The sequence below is a fragment of the Schistocerca nitens genome, chromosome 9 (assembly GCF_023898315.1).
Source record: "Schistocerca nitens isolate TAMUIC-IGC-003100 chromosome 9, iqSchNite1.1, whole genome shotgun sequence".
Taxonomy (NCBI): Eukaryota; Metazoa; Arthropoda; class Insecta; order Orthoptera; family Acrididae; genus Schistocerca; species Schistocerca nitens.
Window position 1 is genome coordinate 72,021,963 of NC_064622.1, and position 26,654 is coordinate 72,048,616.

Here is a 26,654-nt window from a genome sequence, read left to right on the forward strand (position 1 = left end):
GGAATGCACCTTGGAGGTCTCCGGGCGAATAAACCATGTCTGTTCAGTCATCTGTTGACTGTGTGTCTGGAGACAACTGTTTCAGTGGCTGCGGTAAGGTCCCGAGCAAGGCTACCTGCAGTACTCCGTGGCCGTCTGCAGGTACTGATGGTGAGATATCGGTCTTCTTGTGGTGTTGTACACTGTGGACGTCCCGTACTGTAGCACGTGGACACGTTTCCTGACTGCTGGAATCGTTGCCATAATTCTGAGATCACACTTTGTGGCACACGGAGGGCCCGTGCTACGACCTCCTGTGTTTGGTTCAAATGGCTCTGAGCACTATGGGACTAAACATCTGAGGTCATCAGTCCCTGCTACGCTCGCAGGTTCGAATCCTGCCTCGGGCATGGATGTGTGTGATGTCCTTAGGTTAGTTAGGTTTAAGTAGTTCTAAGTTCTAGGGGACTTATGACCTAAGATGTTGAGTCCCATAGTGCTCAGAGCCATTTGAACCATTTTGAATCATCAGTCCCCTAGAACTTAGAACTACTTAAAGTTAACTAACCTAAGGACATCACACACACATCCATGCCCGAGGCAGGATTCGCACCTGCGACCGTAGCGGTCGTGCGGTTCCAGACTGAAGTGCCTAGAACCGCTGGGCCACACCGGCCGGCTGCTGTGTTTGACCAGGCCCAGTCGCACTAGTATTCTACCCCTCAGAACGTCATCAATATGTGTCTTTTGAGTCATTTTCAACACACAGTCACCATTAGCGCGTCTGAAAAAGTCTGCACACTTACTCGCTGCACCGTACTCCGACATGCACCAACACAGCTCTACATATGTGGGCTGCTGCCAGCGCCACTGTGCGACGACCGCAGGTCAAATGCACCGCACGGTCATACCCCGAGGTGATTTAAACCCGCAAACCGCCCACCAGAGTGTTGTTTCACCATGTATCAGCATTATCCTTAATGTATGAGCTTGAGTGTATTTCTGAATGTTCATACCAACAAGGAGTGGCCAGTGCTCGTAATATGTGAACCGAGGTAACATGATCTCACTGCTTCTCAGAGTTATTTCATTCAGTATACAGGGTGTAACGTAATTAATAGCGATAACTGACACGGGTGAAAGTATACGATAATGCAAAAACAATTCTGCAGTCAGCATTGGTCCGCAAGCGAGCCGTATGAGAGATAACACCAACTTGTGTTATGTATATGGTTCATGAAGTTCAGAAGTCAAATATAAATCTCCCAAAGCAGTTATATGTAGCTCTAAAAAATTCTCGAGAAAATCGACTTTGAAGTTCTTCGAGTGTTTCTAAAAAAGGCTGTTTTCCTGACTGGTCTCTTAGCTTTGTGGCATAGTGTTCCCTTGTCACGTGGGCGGCCTGCATTCGATTCCCGGCCACAGTAAATTTTTAAACAAAGGTGCTTTTCTATGAGCATTTGTGTGAAGAGTAAAATTCATAAACACAAAAAAATTTGATTTGCAATTTTTTTATGAAGTAACCTTTATAAACTACCTCTTATAAAAGACAGATAAATAACAATTATAATTTGAAATGAAAACTGGATTTTGATGTGCCATACTGAATTGGAAATAAGAAAACGTCCTGTTTTCATAAAAGTAACACTTATGTGTGTGTCAGTTATAATATATTTGACGAATTTTATGTTTAAATGACGTAGGTATTTGACCTGAACAGAAAAAATACGAAAAAAGAACACTCCGAGATTTTGTTGCCGACTGTATCATTTCCTTTACGACAGGTATTGTAACATATAGCGCGGAAATTCTTCCACATGACTTGTAACACTACTGTAAGGAGGGGTACTCCTAACCATTTACAGTCATAGGCTATATCTGAGCAGTTCAAGATCTTAGTTACAGTTAATTTTCATTTGCTGCATGTTAAATACCCCATGTAGTTCCATTGCGCTATGAAAATTTGCTCTCTCCCTCGCATTTCATTAAAAGTACTCATATCGTGTTGTTAGTTATTGGTGGGTCAAATTGTATACTTAGGGAAATATTTTCACTGTTCTAATACCGGAATCATAACTTGTTATGCTTTCACGGGTAGAAGCTTAAAAGGTGGGGCAGCTGACAAGGTTGCTCAAGAATGTAAGACAACTGAAACAATAAGTTCACAATTAACAGCGTCTATTTTATTTCCACTACGCGTTTCAGATATTTAAAGCTCCATAATCAGGTCGAGTTTTGTAAATTAACACGACGTGTATACGTAGTGTTACTACGTTAGAATACCCTGTGGCCCTATCTCCAGCGGTCACAGGCTCCTTTTTCTATCGTACTACGTCACATATACTTTGTAAGCGCTGAAGGAAATAAAGCATGTTGGCTCACTTCAGTTTTTACAAAGAGTGTGAGAAGTAACACGAGGGAAAAAATGGACTCTGACGACTGGAGATCGTGCCTAAGGCTACCCCAAATCGTAGCGATAGCACCCACGTGATGATAGAGGTTTAAACTTCTGAAACGCATGGTAGAAATAAAATAATTTGTGGCTCGTACAAGCAAACTTGTAGTTTCAATTGGCTTCAATAACAGTCACGATTAAACGCAACCTACACGGTGACAATTATTGAACTATATGAAATAAAATCGTCATAACTTCTGAACACTTTACTTTAGGACGTTCAAACTGGACGTTTGGCCGCGGGGCATGATGAGGATTAGTATGCGCATGCATGGTTCGACTTAGCGACGAAGTCCACTTTCATTAGGATGGGTTCGTCAAAAAGCAAAATTGGCGCATTTGGGGTACTGAGAATGCGCATTTCGCGATCGAGAAGTCTCTTCATCCTCACCGGGTGAGTGCGTAGTGTGCAACGTCCAGTCACAGAATAATCCCTGTGATATTCCTTGATGGCACGGTGACTACCGAATGATACGCGAAGTTTTGGAAGATGATTTCATCCCAATTATACAAAGCGACCCTGATTTCGACATGATGTTGTTCATGCAAGACGAAGTTCGACCCCATCGTAGCAGGAGTGTGTCTGATGTCCTGGAGGAGCACTTGGGGGACCGAATTCTGGCCCTGGGGTACCCAGAGGCCTCTGACATGAGCCTCGATTGGCCGCCACACTCCCCGGATCTGCTGCGTGCAGTAGACGAGCGGTCTAGGGCGCCTTGTCACGGTCCGCGCGTCTTCCCCCATCGAAGGTCCGAGTCCTCCCTCGGGCAAGGATGTGAGTGTTGTCCTTACCGTAAGTTAGTTTAAGTTCGATTAAGTAGTTTGTAAGCTTAGGGACCGATGACCCCAGCTGTTTGGTCCCATGAGACCTTACCACAAATTTCCAAAAAAATTCTCCGGATCTGAACTCACGCGATTCCTTTTTGTGGGGCTATATTAAAGACAAGGTGTACAGAAATAACCCAAAAACCACTGCTAAGTTGAAAACAGCCATTCAGGAGGTCATCGGCAGCATCGATGTTCCGACACTTCAGCGGCTCATGCAGCATTTCGCTATTCGTCTGCGCCACATCATCGCCAATGATGGCAGGGATATCGCACATGTCATAAACTAAATCCGAATATCTGTAGTGAGGTTCACATGTTGAATAAAGTGTATGCACGCCGTAATTTCCTTTTTTTCCCTATAGTCCAAAATTAAAGTATTAGGAGGATCAGAAAGTAATGTCGTTTCTGCAAATGTCGAAATTCATTTGTTATTTACTAGCTCATTGCGTACATTTTTGGGGTTAATCTCTTTTTTTTTCGTTTACGGTGAAATCGTCAGCCAAACACCGGAAGAGGTACATATCCGGCATCGTATACTTTTTGAGCATCGCAAGGATAGTAACGCAATAGCTGCTACAAAAAACATTTGCTTGTTTATCCAAATGCATTAGAAATTCGTTAACTGCGAAGGAGGTATTCTTAGTTGAAATCCGGTAATGTTGCTCTTTTAGACTCGTATCCATCAGGACGAACAACTTCAGACAATGCAGAATGAGATTTTCACTCTGCAGCGGAGTCTGCGCTGATACGAAACTTCCTGGCAGATTAAAACTGTGTGCCGGACCGAGACTCGAACTCGGGACCTGTGACTTTCGCAGACAAGTGCTCTACCAACTGAGCTACCCAAGCACGACTCACGCCCCGTCCTCGCAGCTTTACTTCTGCCAGTACATCGCCTCCTACCTTCCAAACTTTACACAAGCTCTCCTGCGAACCATGCAGAACTAGCACTCCTGAAAGAAAGGATATTGCGGAGTCATGGCTTAGCCACAGCCTAGGGGATGTTTCCAGAATGAGATTTTCACTCTGCAGCGGAGTGTGCGCTGATATGAAACTTCCTGGCAGATTAAAACTGTGTGCCGGACCGAGACTAGAACTCCCAAGTTCGAGTCTCGGTCCGGCACACAGTTTTAATCTGCCAGAAAGTTTCAACTTCAGACAATGTCATGTTAAGAGTGGAAGTGGAAGCAAACCTGGTGTCAGACAATCGAGGAACACTCTTAACCATCCGTGGTAGACCATCCAAGAACAGTTGCAGCGGATTACATAGCACCATAATCCAGAAGCGGTTCCTGATCGCTGGATCCTTGGAGATGAAAAATGGGTCCTCCATGCAGAGCTAAGCCAGGTTTACAATCCAAAAAGGCGCTTTTGTGTTTTTGGTGGCGTATTCACCGGGCCGTTTATTTTGAAGTGCTGAAACTTCGGCCAGACTGTCAATGCAGACCGTAGAAACTGGATCGAATAAATCAATGTTTAATTGAAAATTGCCAAGCTATTGACAACAAAAAAGGCGTTAGTTAGTAGCATGATAATGCAAGACCGCACAATGCAAGACGAACACTGGAAACAATTAATACCGGGTGGGAGGTACTGCCACACCAACCATGTTCGTCTGGTATTGCGTCACCGTATTTCCATTTATTCCCACTGCCCCACATTTTGTAAGTGGAAAAAAAGTGAAAATGTGGATGATGTGGAAAATACCATAGCCAGATATTCTGCTCAAAAACCAAATGATTTTTATCGACATAGTGTTAAGAAGTTGCACACTAAATGAGAAAAGATTGTTGATAACTAGGGCGATTGCACCATTGATTAAAAATAAAAACTTTTTAATGATTTATATATCTGAATTTAACGTAAAGAAAGACTTACGAGGGCTATTCGGGAAGTAAGGTCCGATAGGTCACGAAATGGAAACGACTGTGAAAATCAAAAATGTTTTATTTGCAACAGTTACTTACACCTTCCTGCTACTTCTCTACATATTCACCGCTCCGATTTATACACTTGTCGTAGCGTTGTACCAGCTTCCCAATACCCTCGTCATAGAAGGCCGCCGCCAGTGCTTTCCGCCAATTCTCTACGCTGGTCTGCAGCTCGTTGTCAGCGACAAAATGTTTTCTTCGCAGCCAGTGGTCTATGTGAGCAGAGATGAAGCTCAGCGTGAGCAAATTACTGGACGTATTATGGCTGATCTAACACTTCCTAATCGAAAACGCCGCAGGAGCATTTTCATTTTCCCTGCAAAGTTCGGCCGAGAACTACCATTAAGAAGGAAACGCATGACAGTTGTGTCATGTGGGCTACATGACATCAGGTAAAATCTCTTCAAATGGTTCAAATGGCTCTGAGCACTATGGGACTTAACATCTGAGGTCATCAGTCACCTAGAACTACTTAAACCTAACTAACCTAAGGACGTCACACACATACATGCCCTAGGCGGGATTCCAGCCTGCGACCTAACAGTCGCGAGGTTCCAGACTGAAGCGCCTAGAACCGCTCGGCCACCGGAGTAGGCTAAAATCTCTCACCAAGCCCTCATACTTGGTGGGAGACACTATTTTCTAGGCATCTTTATGTGGTCATTGCGCTCTCAGAACTGAAAATAGCGACGTGACGCGATCGACGGGAAGACCAGAGGCACTACCCAACACATCTGTGCAAAGTGTCACCGGATGTTCACTGTGGTTTCCATTTCGCGCGTGATCGGAACTTACTTTCCGAATAGGCATCGTACTTTCCGGTTCCCCTACTATCAACTTGATCATTGGAGTACTGTGGTGTGCGTACTGTAAGACCGTCACTACACACACCATCAGATTATTTGACTTGTCGCTCTAACGAAGTAGGCGAATGTCAGCAATATGTCTCGTGGTCTTATCGTGGCGTGTTTATCTTCTGCCGTTAGGTCAGACGATAGAAATGCCACTTGCACGCTTAGAGTAGCAGATTGACGATGACCAAAATTGACAATCTGAAGTTCCTTTGGTATTGGTACGTTGACCTTACTCTCACATACATCTCTGATACTTGACAAAAGTGTCTATACATTTATCTTCATGGCTATATACAGGAATATGGCAATCTTACTAGGCGCAGACTGAAACTTGTCTATAGACTGGTACAGACAAATGCAGACTGGTACAGACTGGTGCAGACAAATGCAGACTGACTAATCGGAGGTCTGTACACTCGTTATAACTCCTCATGTGTTCATGTATCACTGAGCGATTGTGAACCGCGAGGAATAAAGGTTCTACGTTAGCAGCAATCTCATTGGCAGCGTTACATATTAAGCGGAATTTGGTCCGTCTCTATGGCAGCGCCATCTGGTAGTGCGGAGACGGACGAGCGCTGCGCCTGCGCTGTTGTGCTTAGTGGGGCGCGCTCTAGTGGGAAAGTTGTGTACGCGCTGACTACGCGGGACAATGTACACAACACATACTTTCGTTTATATCGTCTTGTGTTGGTTCCCGTTGATAATTGCGATACGCCCTGCAAATGTAAAATCAAATCGGGGCTACAGTAAGAAGAATTCGTCACGGATCTGTCATTACCGGTAAGGGTGAAGGTGTGGACGCCACGGTAGAGGAATCAACGTCCGGAAAGAAAGAGAGAGCGCCTCTTGCACGAGAAATGAGAAGCGCAGAGCGCGCAGAAACGGCGCAGTAGACTATAGGGAGAGGGACACGCGATCTTCCGCACGCGAGCGACCGGACCGTGAAAACCCGGCGCCAGGTGGGAACAGGTGGCGGCCAGTATTGCCTTACGCGGCCGTTCCGCTGCCGGCCGCGGCGCTCGAGTTTCGCCTTCTCCAGCAGAGCCGCACAAAGATTTGAAACCCGGTCACCGCTCGCGATGAATGGGAACCGAAAGACGAGAGCGGCCGCCTCCGATCCGTGACTCCGGAGGAAACAGTACCGCCGCCGTCACTGCCTCCGCGCTCGGCTGGGCGCTGCCGGGCTTTGTACTTCATACACCTGAGCCTGTCCCCCCTCCCACACACACCTTCCTGATGCCGCTTCCGGCGTGTCGACACAGGCAAGGTGCACCTTTCACGAAAACGGTTCCACCTGCCACCACTACCAACTTTGTACGTCCTCGAAGCCGCATGCTTCATCACGTTCGGTGCTTGACATAAGCCAGTCCCTTACCAGTATATAAGTAGCAGCCTCGTTGTAAACCTGTTGTTGTTACCGTTAAGATCTTCAGTCCGGAGACTGCAGCTCTCGATGCTGCTCTACCCTCTACAAGCCTTTATATGTCTGAACAACTGCTGCCAGGCGTGCTTAAAACTAGTGTCTCTGAATATTTTATGTACAAACTGTTAAAGCTTTTTAAATAAAACAAACGTTATTACACTACTGGCCATTAAAATTGCTACACCACGAGACGACGTGCTACAGACGCGAAATTTAACCGACAGGAAGAAGATGCTGTGATATGCAAATGATAAGCTTTTCAGAGCATTCACACAAGGTTGGCGCCGGTGGCGACACCTACAACGTGCTGACATGAGGAAAGTTTCCAACGGATTTCTCATACACAAACAGCAGCTGACCGGCGCTGCCTGGTGAAACGTTGTTGTGATGCCTCGTCTAATAGAGGAGAAATGCGTACCATCACATTTCCGACTTTGATAGAGGTCGGATTGTAGCCTATCGCCATTGCGGTTTATCGTATCGCAAAATTGCTGCTCGCGTTGGTCGAGATCCAATGACTGTTAGCAGAATATGGAATCGGTGGGTTCAGGAGGGTAATACGAAACGCCGTGCTGGATCCCAACGGCCTCGAATCACTAGCAGTCGAGATGACAGGCATCTTATCCGCATGGCTGTGACGGATCGTGCATCCACGTCTCGATCCCTGAGTCAACAGATGGGGACGTTTGCAAGACAGCAACCATCTGCACAAACAGTTCGACGACGTTTGCAGCAACATTGACTATCAGCTCAGAGACCATGGCTGCGGTTACCCTTGACGCTGCATCAAAGACAGGAGCGCCTATGATGGTGTACTCAAAGACGAACCTGGGTGCACGAATGGCGAAACGTCATTTTTTCTGATGAATCCAGGTTCTGTTTACAGCATCATGATGGTCGCATCCGTGTTTGGCGACATCGCGGTGAACGAACATTGGAAACGTGTATTCATCATCGCCATACTGGCGTATCACCCGGCGTGATGGTATGGGGTGCTATTGGTTACACGTCTCGGACACCTCTTGTTCGCATTGACGGCACTTTGAACAGTGGACGTTACATGTCAGATGTGTTATGACCCGTGGCTCTACCCTTCATTCGATCCCTGCGAAACCCTACATTTCAGCAGGATAATGCTCGACCGCATGTTGCAGGTCCTGTACGGGTCTTTCTGGATACAGAAAATGTTCGACTGCTGCCCTGGCCAGCACATTCTCCAGATCTCTAACTAATTGAAAATGTCTGGTCAGTGGTGACCGAGCAACTGGCTACTCACAATACGCTAGTCACTACCCTTGATGAACTGTGGTATCGTGTTGAAGCTGCATGGGCAGCTGTACCTGTACACGCCATCCAAGCTCTGACTCAATGCCCAGGCGTATGGCGTATCAAGGCCATTATTACGGCCAGAGGTTGTTGTTCTGGGTACTGATTTCTCAGGATCTATGCACCCAAATTGCGTGTAAATGTAACACATGTCAGTTCTAGTATAATATATTTGTCCAATGAATACCCGTTTATCATCTGCATTTCTTCTTGGTGTAGCAATTTTAAAGGCCAGTTGTGTAACATTTGGCATTTTTGTTATTATTGTCTACATGTCTGCAGTCCTCTGCCACTAGAAGGCCCCGAATTGTAGCGTGTACCATGGTAGTGTTTAACGGTGCATGAGAAACGGTACCTCGTAACCGAGTTCCCAATACAAATTGTTCGCCCACACATGGAGCACCCTCCCTTTCATCACAACATTGCCAGACCACACAGGAGAGCTGCAAGAATCTGACGCGTTGGCTTCACTGTCATCTGTCAACCTTTATACAGTTAAGACTTGGCCCTATTCGATTTTCATCTGTTTCCAAAGGTTAAAGAACATCTTCGAGGACTTCGCTTTCATAGTGACGAACCGGTGAGGTTGTGGCTCCGTCAACGAAGTCAAACATTCTGGAGAGGCGGTATCAAAAACGGTCTCTAGTTGGGGGAAACTTGTTCGTCGCCTGGGTGACTGTGTTGAGAAACATATAGACGTGAAGAATGAACGAGTAGAATGTTAATTACGTTTGTTTTACCTAAGAATTTTTAAGAAATTTCGCATGGGAAAATTCGGAGGCATTACTTTTTAGAACATCCTCGTGTGTATTTGGAGCTCATGGGCGCTCAACGCCTGCACCTTTTCGTACTCCCACTTGAACCTCCTTACAGTATTTATGCCTAGGCCTCCGGCTGTAGCTTCTACCGCCTACGCGTCCCTCCGTTACCAATTCATGTACACATTTCTTTTTTTCCTAAATCTAATCATTAGTTACTCGATCTACCTATCATATCTTCATCATTCTTCTGTACCACCAACTTTAAAAAACTTATATTCTCTTCTTTAACTAAATCTTTTATCGCCCACGTTTCATTTCACATAAATAAATTCACAAAAGACTTCCTAGCACACAATTTAATATTCAATATTAAAAGTTTCTCTTATCTCAGAAATGCCGGTTTGCGTTTCATACCTTCTGTTCTTCAGCCTTGGACAGTTATTTTGCTGCCCAAATACCAAAATTCGTTCGTTATTTTTAGTATATCGTTTCTTAATCTAATCCCCTCAGCATCGACTCGTTTATTATACATTCCATCACATTTATTTTATTTTATTTTCTTGTACAGCTCATAACCTCTTTCTAATATAATTGTCAAACATCACAGTTTTTAATTTTTTTCCTCCGTAAACTTTAACTCCTTTTCCAAATTTGTTCATCGTTTCATTTACTGTTTGCTTAGGGCACACATTGAACAATACTCTATCTCATACCCTTCTCAACTATTGCTTCTCTTTCATGTCGTACTATTCTTATAACAGAAGTCTGGCTTCTGAACAAGTTATAAATGACCACTGTTTTCCTGTGTTTTATCCCTGCTTTTTCTGAATTTCAAAGAGCGTATTCGAGTCAAAACTGCCAAAAGTTCTCTAAATCTATAAATAAACGGAGGTTTGCCCTTATTCAGTCGACCTTCTCAGCTGAGTCGCGGGATAGTTATTGCTTCCACAGATTCTACATGTATCCGTTCCCCAAACTGATTTTTCCCTCTGTGGGTTTCTACCAGTTTCTTTTCCATTCCTGTGTAAATGATTCGTGCCAATATATCCCAACTGTCATTTATTAAACTGATGATTTGTTAACGGTCACGCCTGTCAGCGCTTGGCTAGGGACACGGTATCGAAAAAAATAGTGATATTGTAATCATGATTACTATCGTAACCAAAGGATCATACTCAATATAATGTCGAAAGGAAGGTATCGAAATAAGAAGGTAGAGAGAGATAATGGATTTTCGTAAGTTCCAGAATAGAGTAATAGAAGTGTTGAATCATGCAATGTTTGATTTACATTTTTGGTTACAATTTTTATGAAATCATGAAATATATTATCACGAAAACAATGAATAGTACCCATAAGTAAATAAATTAAACCTTACCTAAACTACCCCTCCTTCCACCGTACAGTCACTCTGAAGCAATATTTTATCCAGGCGTTTCGCTGACAATCTTTTATGTGACTGAAAATGTGCTGCCTGTCTTCAAAAACAAACGCTCGATGGGCACTGACGTCTCTGGAATTGTCAAGTAACCGTTGCTAGTTTATAGAACTCGAGGAATAACACTTTCGTGCCTTTCGACAGCTCTGAACAATTTGCCTCGCAGTGATGACACAGGTGTTGCCAAATAACCAAATAAATGCACACTCTGTGTTTTTGATGAGAGAGAGCAGTTTCGGGAGAGGCGATTGCTCCACTTTCTTTTTTTTTCTGTATGCTATCGTCTTATGATGAGTCATAAAGTCATATATTGTTTTTTTTTGCTATTTTTTTAATAGAAGAGGTACTAGTTGTTGATAAACAATATATTCTAGATACCCCCTTGCAACAAACTCTGGGATCCTGAAAACTGTCTATTTTTGAATCTTGGGTCAAACAAGATATTAAACCAAAACGGTTATCTTTAATTCGTCGCAATCTGCGATGCACTGGCTTGCTTAGCTCATTTCTTGCCGACTCTATCAAGTGCTGTCAGCGCTTACTTAAAGCACTTATCTGTGTTTATAGTCACGTACTGCCCACCTGATAGGACCCATTAGACGCAATACCTTCTATAATGTACTAAATACCTAGGAATTGCAACTGCGAACAATTAAAATTGGAAGGAACACATAGAAAATGTTGTGGGAAAGGCTAACCAAAGACTGCGTTTTACTGGCAGGACACATAGGAAACGTAACAGATCTGCTAAAGAGACTGTCTACACTACGCTTGTCCGTCCTCTTTCAGAATATTGCTGCGCCGTGTGGGATCTCTGCCAGATAGGACAGACGGAGTACATGGAGAAAGTACGAAGAAGGGCAGCACGTTCTGTATTATTGCGAAACAGTGGAAAGAGTGTCACTGAAATGATGCAGGGTTTGGGGTGGACATCATTAAAACAAAGGCGTTTTCCGTCGTTGCGGCATCTTCTCAGAAAATTTCAATCACCGACTTTCTCCTCGGAATGCGAAAATACACTCCTGGAAATGAAAAAAAGAACACATTGACACCGGTGTGTCAGACCCACCATACTTGCTCCGGACACTGCGAGAGGGCTGTACAAGCAATGATCACACGCACGGCACAGCGGACACACCAGGAACCGTGGTGTTGGCCGTCGAATGGCGCTAGCTGCGCAGCATTTGTGCACCGCCGCCGTCAGTGTCAGCCAGTTTGTCGTGGCATACGGAGCTCCATCGCAGTCTTTAACACTGGTAGCATGCCGCGACAGCGTGGACGTGAACCGTATGTGCAGTTGACGGACTTTGAGCGAGGGCGTATAGTGGGCATGCGGGAGGCCGGGTGGACGTACCGCCGAATTGCTCAACACGTGGGGCGTGAGGTCTCCACAGTACATCGATGTTGTCGCCAGTGGTCGGCGGAAGGTGCACGTGCCCGTCGACCTGGGACCGGACCGCAGCGACGCACGGATGCACGCCAAGACCGTAGGATCCTACGCAGTGCCGTAGGGGACCGCACCGCCACTTCCCAGCAAATTAGGGACACTGTTGCTCCTGGGGTATCGGCGAGGACCATTCGCAACCGTCTCCATGAAGCTGGGCTACGGTCCCGCACACCGTTAGGCCGTCTTCCGCTCACGCCCCAACATCGTGCAGCCCGCCTCCAGTGGTGTCGCGAAAGGCGTGAATGGAGGGACGAATGGAGACGTGTCGTCTTCAGCGATGAGAGTCGCTTCTGCCTTGGTGCCAATGATGGTCGTATGCGTGTTTGGCGCCGTGCAGGTGAGCGCCAAAATCAGGACTGCATACGACCGAGGCACACAGGGCCAACGCCCGGCATCATGGTGTGGGGAGCGATCTCCTACACTGGCCGTACACCACTGGTGATCGTCGAGGGGACACTGAATAGTGCACGGTACATCCAAACCGTCATCGAACCCATCGTTCTACCATTCCTAGACCGGCAAGGGAACTTGCTGTTCCAACAGGACAATGCACGTCCGCATGTATCCCGTGCCACCCAACGTGCTCTAGAAGGTGTAAGTCAACTACCCTGGCCAGCAAGATCTCCGGATCTGTCCCCCATTGAGCATGTTTGGGACTGGATGAAGCGTCGTCTCACGCGGTCTGCACGTCCAGCACGAACGCTGGTCCAACTGAGGCGCCAGGTGGAAATGGCATGGCAAGCCGTTCCACAGGACTACATCCAGCATCTCTACGATCGTCTCCATGGGAGAATAGCAGCCTGCATTGCTGCGAAAGGTGGATATACACTGTACTAGTGCCGACATTGTGCATGCTCTGTTGCCTGTGTCTATGTGCCTGTGGTTCTGTCAGTGTGATCATGTGATGTATCTGACCCCAGGAATGTGTCAGTAAAGTTTCCCCTTCCTGGGACAATGAATTCATGGTGTTCTTATTTCAATTTCCAGGAGTGTATTTTGCTGACGCGGACCTACGTAGAGAGACGCGATCACCATAATAAAATAAGGGAAATCAGAGCTTGCACCAAGAGACATACGTGTTCGTTTTTTTCTGAGCGGTGTACGATATTGAAATAATACATGATTATTGTGAATGTGGTTCGTTGAACCCTCCGCCAGGCACTTAAACGTGATTTGCAGAGTATCCGTGTAGTTGTAGATGTACTGATCGTTTTTGAATAAGGGAAATTTGTTGACATCGAGTATAGATTTAAGTATCAGGAAGTCTTTTCTGCAAGTATTTGTATGGAGTGTAGGCATGTATGGAAGTGAAACATGGACGATAAATAGTTTGGACAGGAAGAGAACAGAAGCTTTTGAAATGTAGTGCTACGAAGGAATGCTGAATACTAGATGAGTAGATTATGTAAATAACCAGGAGATACTGAATAGAACTGGAGAGAAGAGGAATTTGTGGCACAGCTTGACTGGAGGAAGGGATCGGTTGGTAGGACGCATTCTCAGGCATCAAGGGATCAGGAATTTAGTACTGGAGGGAAGCGGAGATGAATACACTAAGAAGGCTATGGGTTGCAGTATTTACTCAGAGATGAAGAGCCTCACACAGGATTGAGTAGCATGGGGAGCTGCTTGAAACCAGTCTTTGGACTGGAGACCACAACAGAAACATTAGTAAAGGTATCGAGTAGAGAATTATCGGTACTTTGATGTTTATGCATGATGGCGCTCCAGCCCATATTGCTAGACGTGTGAAAGATCTCTTGCGCGAGTCGTTTGGTGATGATCGTGTGCTCAGCCGCCACTTTCGTCGTGCTTGGCCTCCCAGGTCCCCAGACCTCAGTCCGTGCGATTATTGGCTTTGAAGTTACCTGAAGTCGCAAGTGTATCGTGATCGACCGACATCTCTATGGATGCTGAAAGACAACATCCGACGCCAATGCCTCACCATAACTCCGAACGTGCTTTACATTGCTGTTCACAACATTATTCCTCGACTACAGCTATTGTTGAGAAATGATGGTGGACATATTGCGCATTTCCTGTCAAGAACATCATCTTTGCTTTGTCTTACTTTGTTATGCTAATTATCGCTGTTCTGATCAGATGAAACGCCATCTGTCGGACATTTTTTGAACTTTTGTATTTTTTTTTGGTTCTAATAAAACCCCATGTCATTCCAAGCATGTGTGTTAGTTGGTACCTCTCTACCTACATTATTCCGTGATTTATTCAGTTTTCAAATTTATACCAACTTTTTGATCACCCGGTTTCAGAAGTTTTTGATGTGCTCACTATTATGGCACATCCGGAAATGTTGGGCAATAATACTGGCCGTCTAGAGGCCGTTTGAGAGTGGTATGTGACGTCATGCAGCTTCGCAATGTCCGTCCGCCGAAGTGTTTGGCGACCAGAACGATTAATCGAGTGTCGCGCGTCGACCAAGCGCCGCGGCTGGTGTCGATACATCACAGTCGGGCCGCCGATGTCGGGGCGAGGCGCGCGCATCGAGAATGCCGTGTCGAGATACGGCGGCGACGGCGGCCGCTATCGCTCTTGGCGACGCCGCCTCCGCCTGCGCCACCGCCCCCCATCCCCGCCCCCGCCCCCGCCCCCAGCGACACAGCAGAGTTCTCACTCGATCGCCTGCCGCCGACTACACCGCCGTTCACGGACGCACTGCCTTTCACATTACCTGCACGGGCAACGATAAATTGTGACACGGTTTTCGAGCCACGGAGCCTTATTCTTTCGGTACCATTAGTCGGACTCCTCGCTCGCAAGTGTCTGACAGAGCTTTTACGTTTATTTTTAGAGCCTTACACAAAAAATCCATATCTGGCTGCTATACTGAGAAGATCGCTAGCTCTGAAAAGAAACAAAAAGCATCTTGTACGAGATGTTCCAATATATATCACTATCTCTGACAAGTTTCACACATCAACTGTTTGAAGTGGACTATAATTCAAGATGCTGAGACTCCGAGTAGCGGCGACCGAAATTAACTAGTATTCGTTAGTCTGGAAGACGTAGGACCAACAAACAGCAATAAGTAAAGCAAGAAGACAAAATGAGTGAAAATATAGGTTCGTGATAGGCTAGGTTTCCATCGGTACTGTTGTTAAAGCAAAGGGAAAGCCGTACGGGTTTACTAAACCAGAATCCTATGATTACTTGAGCACACGTTTCGGTTAATGTGGATTTGCACACCGATAACTCTTTCAACAACATTTAAGAAACACAGCATATTAAATTTACACTGCACTGCATATACATAAAGTTGCATATACAACACCCTCAAGGATAGTGTTCAATGGCACCAGGGTGTAATTTTTGAGTACTTAGAAGCTGCAGCCTTAGTGATTCACTTATCACGATCATCGCCGATCAGATGACTCTCTGGACCCCTCTCTGTGGGCCGTCTGTCTTGATTCTACATCTACATCTACATGGATACTCTGCAAATCACATTTATGTTCCTGGCAGAGGGTTCATACGAGTTTGGAATAATAGAGAATTGTGAAGGTGGTTACCTTCACAATTCTCTATTATTCCAAACTCGTACACCGCGCGGAAAGAATGAACACCTGTATCTTTCCGTAAGAGCTCTGATTTCCCTTATTTTATCTTGGTAGTCGTTCCTCCCTATGTAGGTCGGTGTCAATAAAATACTTTCGCATTCGGAGGAGAAAGTTGGAGATTGGAATTTCGTGAGAAGATTCCGTCGCAACGAAAAACGCCTTTCTTTTAATGATGTCCAGCCCAAATCCTGTATCATTTCTGTGAAACTCTCTCCCATATTACGCGATAATACAAAACGTACAGCGTTTCTTTGAACTTTTTCGATGTACTCCGTCAGTCCTATCTGGTAAGGATCCCACGCCTTGCAGCAGTATACTAAAAGGGATCCCACACCGTACAGCAGTATTCTAAAAGATGACGGACAAGCGTAGTGTAGGCAGTCTCCTTTGTAGCTCTGTCACATTTTCTAAGTGTCCTGCCAATAGAACGCAGTCTTTGGTTAGCCTTCCCCACAACATCTTCCAATTTAAGTTGTTCGTTACTGTAATACCTAGCTATTTAGTTGAATTTACGGCTTTTAGATTAGAGTGATTTATCGTGTAACCGAATTTTAACGAGTTCCTTTTAGCACACATGTGGGTGACCTCACACTTTTCGTTATGTAGGGTCAACTGCCACTTTTCTCACCATTTAGATATCTTTTCTAAATCGTTTTGCAGTTTGTTTTGGTCTTCTGATGACTTTATTAGTCGATATAAGACAGCGCCATCTGCAAACAACCGAAGACGACTGCTCATATTGTCTACAAAATCGTTTATATAGATAAGGAACAGCAAAGGGCCTATAACACTGGCTTGGGGAACGCCAGAAATCACTTCTGCTTTACTCGATGACTTTCCGTCAGTTAACAGCAAAGGGCCTATAACACTGCCTTGGGGAACGCCAGAAATCACTTCTGCTTTACTCGATGACTTTCCGTCAGTTACTAGGAACTGTGACCTCTCTGACAGGAAATCACAAATCCAGTCACATAACTGAGACGATATTCCATAAGCACGCAATTTCACTACGAGCCGCTTGTGTGGTACAGTGTTAAAAGCCTTCCGGAAATCCAGAAATACGGAATCGATCTGAAATCCGTTGTCAATAGCACTCAACACTTCATGTGAATAAAGACATAATTGTGTTTCACAGGAACGATGTTTTCTAAACCCATGTTGACTGTTCTGTGAACAACTGTGTTGAGTTTAGAAGTGTTCATACAACTATGGCCTACCGATGCGTACGTACTGCTACAGTTACAGCAATTTGAGATGGGTAACATTGTGGTCCTGCGTGAAGCCTGATAGACGTATTGCCGGGTTCTTGTACACTCTGGGTACAAAGTATCGATGGCGTGTCGTTGTTTACAACAGTGATCTGTGGAACATTCCCACGCCTGTACATACCAGATCCGGACGTTCGCTTGCCACAGACATACTTCAAGATCGACGCATTGTGCTAGCAACGATGGCCAACACATCATCATCCAGGAACCAAATCCGATGTGACAACACGGACTTGGCCTACGGTCTGCTTGGAGCAGGACTAAGAAGGTAAAGTGTGCTCTTTCCAGGCTACCACTGACACGACACCGTTAAGTATGGGCACTCGGTGCGAAACAATTGACTGGAGAATGTAATGGTCCTCTGCTGTCTTCAGTGATGAGAGTATGTTCTAACTATATGCGACTGACGGGCATAAATGTGTATGGTGCATTTCTGATGAGCTGCCTGGTCTGGAATACATTCTTGCACGACGCACGGGTCCCAATCCGGGATTCACGGTTTGGTGCGCCATTAGTTACTATTGGCGGTCACATTTGGTGTTTCTCGACAGTAAAGTAACCAGTGACAGCTACATTGCGTAGGCTGTTATCCTAGTGCTACTGCCCTTTCTTAGACAGGGCTTTTTCAGTAAGGCAGTGAACGTGTTCTTCGTGGCCAACTGCCTCGACCAGCACGTTCTCTGAAAAACAATTGCGAGATTGCAACAAAAGAGGGATGATGTTTAGGGCAGTCTATCACAGGATGCGATTCAACACCTTTACAATGGGCTGCGTGCTAGAATACACCCCTGTGTTGCCGCCAGAAGGGGTATCTTCCGTGTACTGATGCGACTGTTTTGCGCCCATTACTGTGGCGTGTGGGTTTCATTTGGCTTGAATTTACAATTATATACCCCTACAATGATGAGCTACCTGTCATCTCTCTTGTCAATAAAATGACCTAATTCTTCCTTTTTCTTTTCTTCCAGTAGACTAGAATATCGAACAAAGCCTGAGAACCATCTCTGGCGTCTCTCAAACTTGTCATTGGTAGTCGTCTTGTAGCTAGGATGTTGACAGTGAAATATATAAAACATGCAAAATCGGAGAAGCAGGACAATGACGGCGTCGATGTCCGCCGAAGAGGCGACCTGCGGCTTGGGCGGCAACGGCGTCCAAGATGGGCAGGCGGAGACTCGCAGCGGTCAGACGGCCGCGGTTGGAGGCACCCGCTCGGTAAGCTGCACGGAAGGCTGCGATGCCGCGAACGGATGTGGCTGTGTAACGGCGGCTGGGCGAAGTGCAGCGAAGAAATCTGAAACAGTCTCAACTTCGGCAGGATCGTTGAAGTCACGGAACCGCAGCTGATTTTGGGGGCACTGAGACGTGCCTTCGCTGCCGCGAACAGAATACGGCGCTCTGCCAGCTGATCTGAGAACAACTCCGGATTCTCATAAATGTGGCTTGTTGTGCATTCGATATTGAACCTTGACGTTCGAATCGAACTTCGAGGTGAAGTCTCAAGCTGGTTCAAAAATGGCTCTGAGCACAATGCGACTTAAGTTCTGAGGTCATCAGTCGCCTAGAACTTAGAACTAATTAAACCTAACTAACCTAAGGACATCACACGCATCCACGCCAGAGGCAGGATTCCAACCTGCGACCGTAGCGGTCGCTCGGCTCCAGACTGCAGCGCCTAGAACCGCACGGCCACTCTGGCCGGCAGTCTCAAGCTGGAGCAGATGGAAGGATGAAGCAAACACAGTGAGGTCCGACGGCAACTCCCACACCAACGTTATGTCAGGAGCAGGTAAAGTACAGTAAAGCATCTTCACGTGAATGCGAAGCCCGAATTTCTGACATTTGCCTCTTGAACATTAGAATGAACGTTCTGCCTCGCTATTAGACTGTGGCGAGAAAGCTGCTGTCCTGACATGCTGAATTCAATTGTTTTTGCAAAACTGTGGAAATTCCTTGGAAGAAAAAGGAGATCTATTGTCAGAAACAACTGTTTATAGCATGCCTTCTAGAGAAAAATACAGAAGCGAGCGCCTTGATAATGTTGGCGGTATTCGTCGAGTCCACTGGGATAACTAAATGGAATTTGCTGTAGGCATCGACGATAATCAGCCAACGTGTTTTTCAGAAGGGACCAGCAAGGTCTACATGGAGACGTTGACATGGAGTATCGGAATATGGCCAGGAGAAAAATTCTTGGAGCAGTGCTGCCTGATTGTCCATTCAAGTGTGACATTGTGCCGTCACACCCTCATTTGTCTTATCTAAACCATGCCATGATGCCACGTACAATGCTGGCGCACCAGCTTCTTGATGCAAACTGTTCCCCAATGTCCTCTATGTACAACACTTAACACCTGCTTTGCAACGAGGAGGGGATTAATATTCTTGTCTTTTCGTTAAGGTCCGCAGCTCGTGGTCGTGCGGTAGCGTTCTCGCTTCCCGCGCCCGGGTTCCCGGGTTCGACTCCCAGCGGGGTCAGGGATTTTCTCTGCCTCGTTATGACTGGGTGTTGTGTGATGTCCTTAGGTTAGTTAGCTTTAAGTAGTTCTAAGTTCTAGGGGACTGATGACCTCAGAATTTAAGTCCCATAGTGCTCAGAGCCATTTGAACCACTTAAACTGTTGCCGTGTAAAAAATAAAAAAGTGGTTCAAATGGCTCTAAGCACCATGGGACTTAACATCTGAGGCCATCAGTCCCCTATACTTAGAATTACTTAAACCTAAGAACATCACACACATCCAAGCCCGAGGCAGGATTCGAATCTGCAACCGTGGCAGCAGCGCGGTTCCGGACTGAAGCGCCTAGAACCGCTCGCCCACAGAGTGTTGCCGTGTACAAAGTATCTTCACACTAAGAGACGGGGAATACATTTCTGGGAGCGCGCCCAGCCATTACGAACGTAACTTTTTAGCATTCCTAGTGACTGATCATGCTCCGTGGCTTGTGGGATTCGCCGTGAATCAGTAGGAGATGTATCCAATGCTTGCGAATCAGAAGAATTAATATGTAAACAAGAAGCTTCAGATGCGTAGAATGCTGCATCTGTACATCCAGGTAAACGAGAAAATGCGTCGGCGTTTGAATGTTTCATACTGGTAATTTGGCAATAACAGCGACCAACGTTGAAGTCTGCGCCATGCGGTCGCGAAATTGTTTCGACGGATGAAACAGTACAGTAAAAGGCTTATAGTCCGTGAGTAGGAAAAATTTTCTCCCATACAGGTAATGATGAAATCTGGTGACACCATATATTATGGCCACGGCTTCCCTCTCCAAATGATTATAATTAATCTGAGCACTGCTCATAGTTTTGGAAGCAAATGCGACAGGACTTCTGTTCTGCTAAATTTGTGGAATAAAACTGCCCCGATGCCATGGTACGAGATATCAACTACAAGCACAAGTGGTTTGAGCGGATCGTAGTGTGTAAGGCAAGCGTGATGAAGCAATGCATTTTTCAGACGTTGAGAAGCTTGGTCACGGTATTTTGTCCATTGGAACGGGACATTTTTACGTCTGCGGCTGTTCCGAGATCAGGCAATTTGTGTCACGTTAGGAATGAGATTTATGTAATTAGTTTTCCAAGAACAGCTTACAGCAGCTTCTTAGTAGTTTGCAATTGCTAACTTGCTTGAAAATATTTCGTCGAAGGACGACCACCATTGGCATCGATGATATGTCCTAAGTATTCAATCTTTGTGTTGAAAAAAGAACATTCCTGCAACTTACATTTGATGCACCCCTCAGTTAAAACTTGAAAAGAGACAACCCGAATATTTAAGGTGTCGTTCCAGTGTTTGACTGGAGATGATTATTTCGTCAAGATAATTAAACCAAGAAGCTATCTTATACGTTACTTGTTAGAGAAATTTTTGAAGCAACCAGGCACGGAAGCACTTCAGAACGGTATGCGATATGAGACGACATGAGCAGTCACAACAAAAATTTTCTTTGTCTTTTCGTCCAATGGTAAATGAAGATAGGTTTTTGCAAGATCAATTTTTGAAATTTGGAAATTTGTGGTTAGATCTTATGGGACTAAACTGCTGAGGTCATCGGTCCCTAAGCTTACACACTGCTTAATCTAACTTCAACTAACTTATGCTAAGGACAACACGCACACCCATGGCGGAGGGAGGACTCGAACCTCCGACGGGAGGAGCCACGCGAACCGTGACAAGACGCCCAGACAGCGCGGCTACCCCGCGCGTCTCAATTTTTGAGTAGAATTCTCTTCCCGCTATTTGATCTAAAATTTCCTCTATGTGTGGGAGGTGGTAGGAATCAGTGACTGTCAGCGAATTTACCATGCGTCTGAAATACGCACAAAAACGAATCTTCCCATTTGGCTTACGAATGACGACCAAGGGTGATGTCGACTGACTTGCTGAAATAGGTTTTAAGACGCCAGCGGGTTCCAGTCTCCGAATTTCTGTAGCCACGTCATCGCATAATGCACGCGGTAAAATTTGGGTTGCTCATTACCTTTCAGCGTAATGTGAGCGTAAAATCTTTTACACATCCTATAGTACCGTCGAACAAATATTGGCACTCGTCGCAGAGTTGCTGAATGACGCCACTGGAAACTTTTGTGTCAATGGTATTCGCGTTGTCCTGTGTGTCTAATACGAAGAAATCAAACACATTCATGCCGAAAATATTGGACTATGCGTGATCGGACTACGTTGTCAGGGACGATATCCTTAGTCGTGGTTTTGAATTTTGCAGGAAAGCAGGACCTTCCAAACATTGAAATCCTGTCGCCGTTATAGATGGTGAGATGGAGACTTGATGTTTTCGAAAGTAGTTAGTCAATTTTTTCTTATGTATCTAGGTTAATCAACGTGACAGAAGATCCGGTACCTAGATGAAAAGGCCTGAACAGTTATAAATTTAAAATGTAATCCACAGTTCTCTGAACACCGTTGTTCATTCCTTGTTGTGAAAAACTATTCTGTGTTTCCATCAGCTCACTACTGTGCTTTTGTGAATTTTATGATTGGGAGAGCCTTTTTGATATGTTTCATTTTCGAATTAAACGCGTGTGTGTACGTTTCCTGCGTTTTCGTTCGTCCGATTTTTGAGCAGGGGAAGATGCAGAAACTGAGATCAAATGATATTGATCTCTATCCGTTACTGCTTTGCATTTTACCCACGCGAAACAAAGGAGGGCTTCCTAGTCTCTTGCAGGCAGACCGGTTTTGTATGCCTCGTGCGATGACAAAATTTGTGATCCGGTTTTCTTAAGAAGCAGTGCTTCCAATTAGGAGTGATATAGCACTTTACAAATGACTTCGGTTTGCGTGGAATCGGGGCAGTATAATTAGCGTTGCGCTTGCGCGGTGAACACAGAATGTACTGTGACCTGGCTTTGTTACGAGGAGTCGACTTGCGAGTGCTAGGGTTGTTTGTCTTAAGTGAAATCTTCCTCAGCTATATCTTGAACTTCGCGTGCATCGGTAACTTTAATCGTTTCCCTGAGGCTAGCGTAACGATGTTTTAGAAGTTCGACCCTCAATCTCTGATCTGATGGATTCTGAATAACAGAATCGCCAAGCATTTCATCCTAATAAGGTGCGCCACAAACACTACGACGTTGCATGAAAAAAAAAAAAAAAAAAAAATCTACTGTGCAGCAACAACGTGTATGTGACTCTAAAAAAAATCGTCTAATTTTTCACTCACGACCTCGTAGGGCTGAGTTTCTGGCTCACTGAGGAGAAACAATTTCGCTAGAAGGCGGTAGGTCTACACTGCTACACATGAGAAGAAAAATGCAACACGTGATTCACCCGTGATTTTGTAGGTGTCAGAATGTTGATGCAGCTGTGTTACGTAATCTTTCCATGTTTCCTTCGTCTCACCGAACTGTCGAAAGGGCGGAGGCGGCTACTGAAATCCTTCTTTAGTTTCCGGTGTTTTTTTGCTGCAGGGCTGCATGCGTTTGTACAAGGGAAGAAACTGCTGACATCAGCTCTGTTATTTGTTGACTCCGAAACTGAGCAAAGATGTTACAGGCTTCTCAACACCTCGATGTTATTCTCTCTGGTTTCCCATGATTTCTTAAATACCTCAACTTAAATATTTCAATTTGTGTGTTTCCAGAATCAATTTTCAATCTGCAGCGGAGTGTGCGCTGATATGAAACTTCCTAGCAGATTAGAACTGTGTGCCGGACCGACACTCAAACTCGGGAACTTCACCTTTCGCGGGCAAGTGCTCTACCAACTGAGCTACCCAAGAAAGACTCAGGACCTTTCCCCACAGCTTTATTCCCACCAGTACCTCATCTCCTACCTGCCAAACTTCCCAGAAGCTCTCCTGCGAACCTAGCAGAACTAGCACTCCTGGAAGAAAGGATATTGAAGGATACTGCGGAGACATGGCATAGCTACAACCGGGAGATTGCTTCCAGAATGAATTTTCACTCTGCAACGGAGTATGCGCTGATATGAATCTTCTCTGATATTTGGAAGGTAGGAGACGAGGTACCGGCAGAATTAAAGCTGTGAGGACTGGTGGTGAGACATGCTCGGGTAGCTCAGCCGCGAGAGACAAAGACCCAGACTTCGAGTCTCGGTCCGACATACAATTTTAATCTGCCAGGAAGTTTCAAGTTTTAACTTATGTATTTCAAATACATATGAGCACGCATACAAAAAGAAATGAAACAAAAAAAAATTGATCCGCTCTGGTGTCGAAAGCAGCATGTTCCACTTTGTTTTCGCTCGTCGCCAGTCTGTTAGGACTTCCTTGGACGCTGTGCAGTTCTTTAGAGAATACAGAAGCGGGGAACAAATGCCGTTCGTGAACAAAGAATTCAGATATTAATTGACTCTAAGCGTAATATGATATAGTGAAAATAATACAAAACTTCGTTGCTGTATTTGCAGCATCGGTTGCTAAAAGTAGATTTCTATGTAGAAATATATACAGGTGTAGAAGATTTATAAATCTGCCACTCTTCAATAAAATGTCTATTCAGAAGATGTCGAGGCCTAGGACACTGTGAATGTCTGTAAATGTTATTCAACTGGCAAACACATAAAAAGGGGTCATGCATGAAGTTCGAACTTAAGTACACTTGCCGCTGAAGCTCCCTCAGCTGCTGTGGCGGCTGTACGAAACGCGGCGGTGTAACTGGCCGCATGCGTATTTGGAAGTACGGCCAACTGAATAATGGCCGATACAGCAATTGTAAGTTTATAACCACCGAAAGAGTTATGGTACGACTTTGCACCGTTACAAGTGTAGCCTTCAACGTCTGCCAGATTGCCGCAAGTACGTGTAACAAGTAAGACAAACAAAACTATTTGTCAGAGTGCATCAAACAAAAATATTATTATAATAAACTTGTTTAGACTAAACATATACAGTAGCACATATGGCGTAGCAGACAGAGTTCTCTGTGATACTGCCCCATTTCCGTATCACTATAGCTACAGTTAGCTCACTATACCTACCAACTGTTTCATAGCTGAGGATAGGTCTTCTGGGTATCACATACTCGCTGGTATTCATAATGAAACAGTGCATGCAGGTAACAACCAGAGTCAGCCGTCTATGGTGACCTCACACCATATTATGGGAGCGTAACTGGTTGCTTTGCTTGTCTCCTAGTTATCGCAATGTTACAAAAATTGCTCTTTAACATCTTCCGAAGAAACAAGATTTCAGAAGAACTAAATCAATTTGCCCAAATACATTCTAATGAATTACGCATTTAGTAAGATCGTATTAAAAGGACCGAGTTAGGATATGGAAGATTAAGTACTTCGGGCGATGGCGATCCGTATACCCGCTCGGCTATCTAGATAATCTTTTCTGTAATTTCCCTGAGTCACTTTAGTGCGAATTCCGGGTTGGCTCTTTTGAAAGGGCTCCGTCGAGTCCCAAAGTCCATCTACCCCTAACCAAAACTTCGGCGGGACGTCAGACACTTATCATTATTCGAATTAAATGCTTACGTATGTGTAACATGTGTCTTTTCTAATCCATGAGTCGTTTCAAAACTTTTACTTCTGAAATATGTTGTAAATTAATCTCTCTTATATAATGCAATATTATGGGCTCCAACGTCCGTACTTGTAACGAAGAATGATGGATTATGTCGTCTGTGACATCATAGCTAGGGGTGATACATAACTGAAGGGCCTTCGAGATAGGTTTTATCTGAATTGTTGGGGGACGTCAGGAAAACAAATGACATACGTGATACCTTACTACTAGATCACTACGTGTGCCGGCTACAGTCACTGTGAACAAAGCTTTCGGATATAGTCATTCTGTATTTAAGACCAAATGAGATACACTGTTAGTGTCCAATTTCATAATCTACTTCTGTCAGTATCATCTGACCTAGTTCTACTACATTTGATGCCCTTTTTCCTATATTCACCTTATAACTTCTTTTCAAGATACCATTACTTTCAACCCATCCTCCAAGACCTTTGGCGTCCCTGATAGAATAGCATCATAATCAGCAAAGCTAAGAGATTTTATTTCTCTTCCCTGAAAATTAATCCCCCCTTCCAGATTGCCTTTGATGAATAACAATGGGGATGGACTACAAACCTGTCTCTCTCCCTCTTCAACTACTGCTTCCCTTTCATGTCCTTCTGCAGTCTGGTTACTGTACAGGTTGTATGTAACGTTTCTCTTCCTATATTTTACTCTTGCTACCTTCAGAATGTAAAAGTATGTATTCCAGTCAAGAGTGTCGAAAACAGTATCCAGACTAAAACTAATGCATAATCCTGGCTCGTAGGAAATTATAAGCATCATGTAATCTACAAAAAAAAAAAAAAAATGAAATTAGCACTTGCGAGTATCGGTATTTCCTTACAATGAAGCATTGCAAAATTCTTCAAGACAGAAAGTGGAAATTAAATAAACTTTTTTTTACCACTATCGTTGTCAAAACAAACACCTTTTTTCTGCTTGGTCCCTATGAAGAGGAAAGAGGACCATGAAGTTGAAGGCTGTTTAGAGAGCTTCATCACAGGTGTAAGCAAAAACGAACCCAGGTTAGCAAACAAAAGCTGAAAAAAGCAATGAAAGAAGCGTTAAACGAGTTGGAAAGTAATATATAGGCGACACGATCGTCTTGAGAGATTCAGTAACTGTGCAGATATTTTAAATAATTCACTCTCGCCTTTTGTTTCGTTTGAGTTGCACGTTTTTAATTAGATTACATTTTTCGAACGCTCTGGATCATCTTCAGACGTAAGTCGTTGCGTCAGCAACACGTCTTACTTACACAGAACGACATATCAGGGTCAGACCCTCTTACGTTGTTCCGAATACACAAGACGGGTTGCTGTCGAAACTACTTAAATTGTAAGATGGTCCTGAGTGGTCTA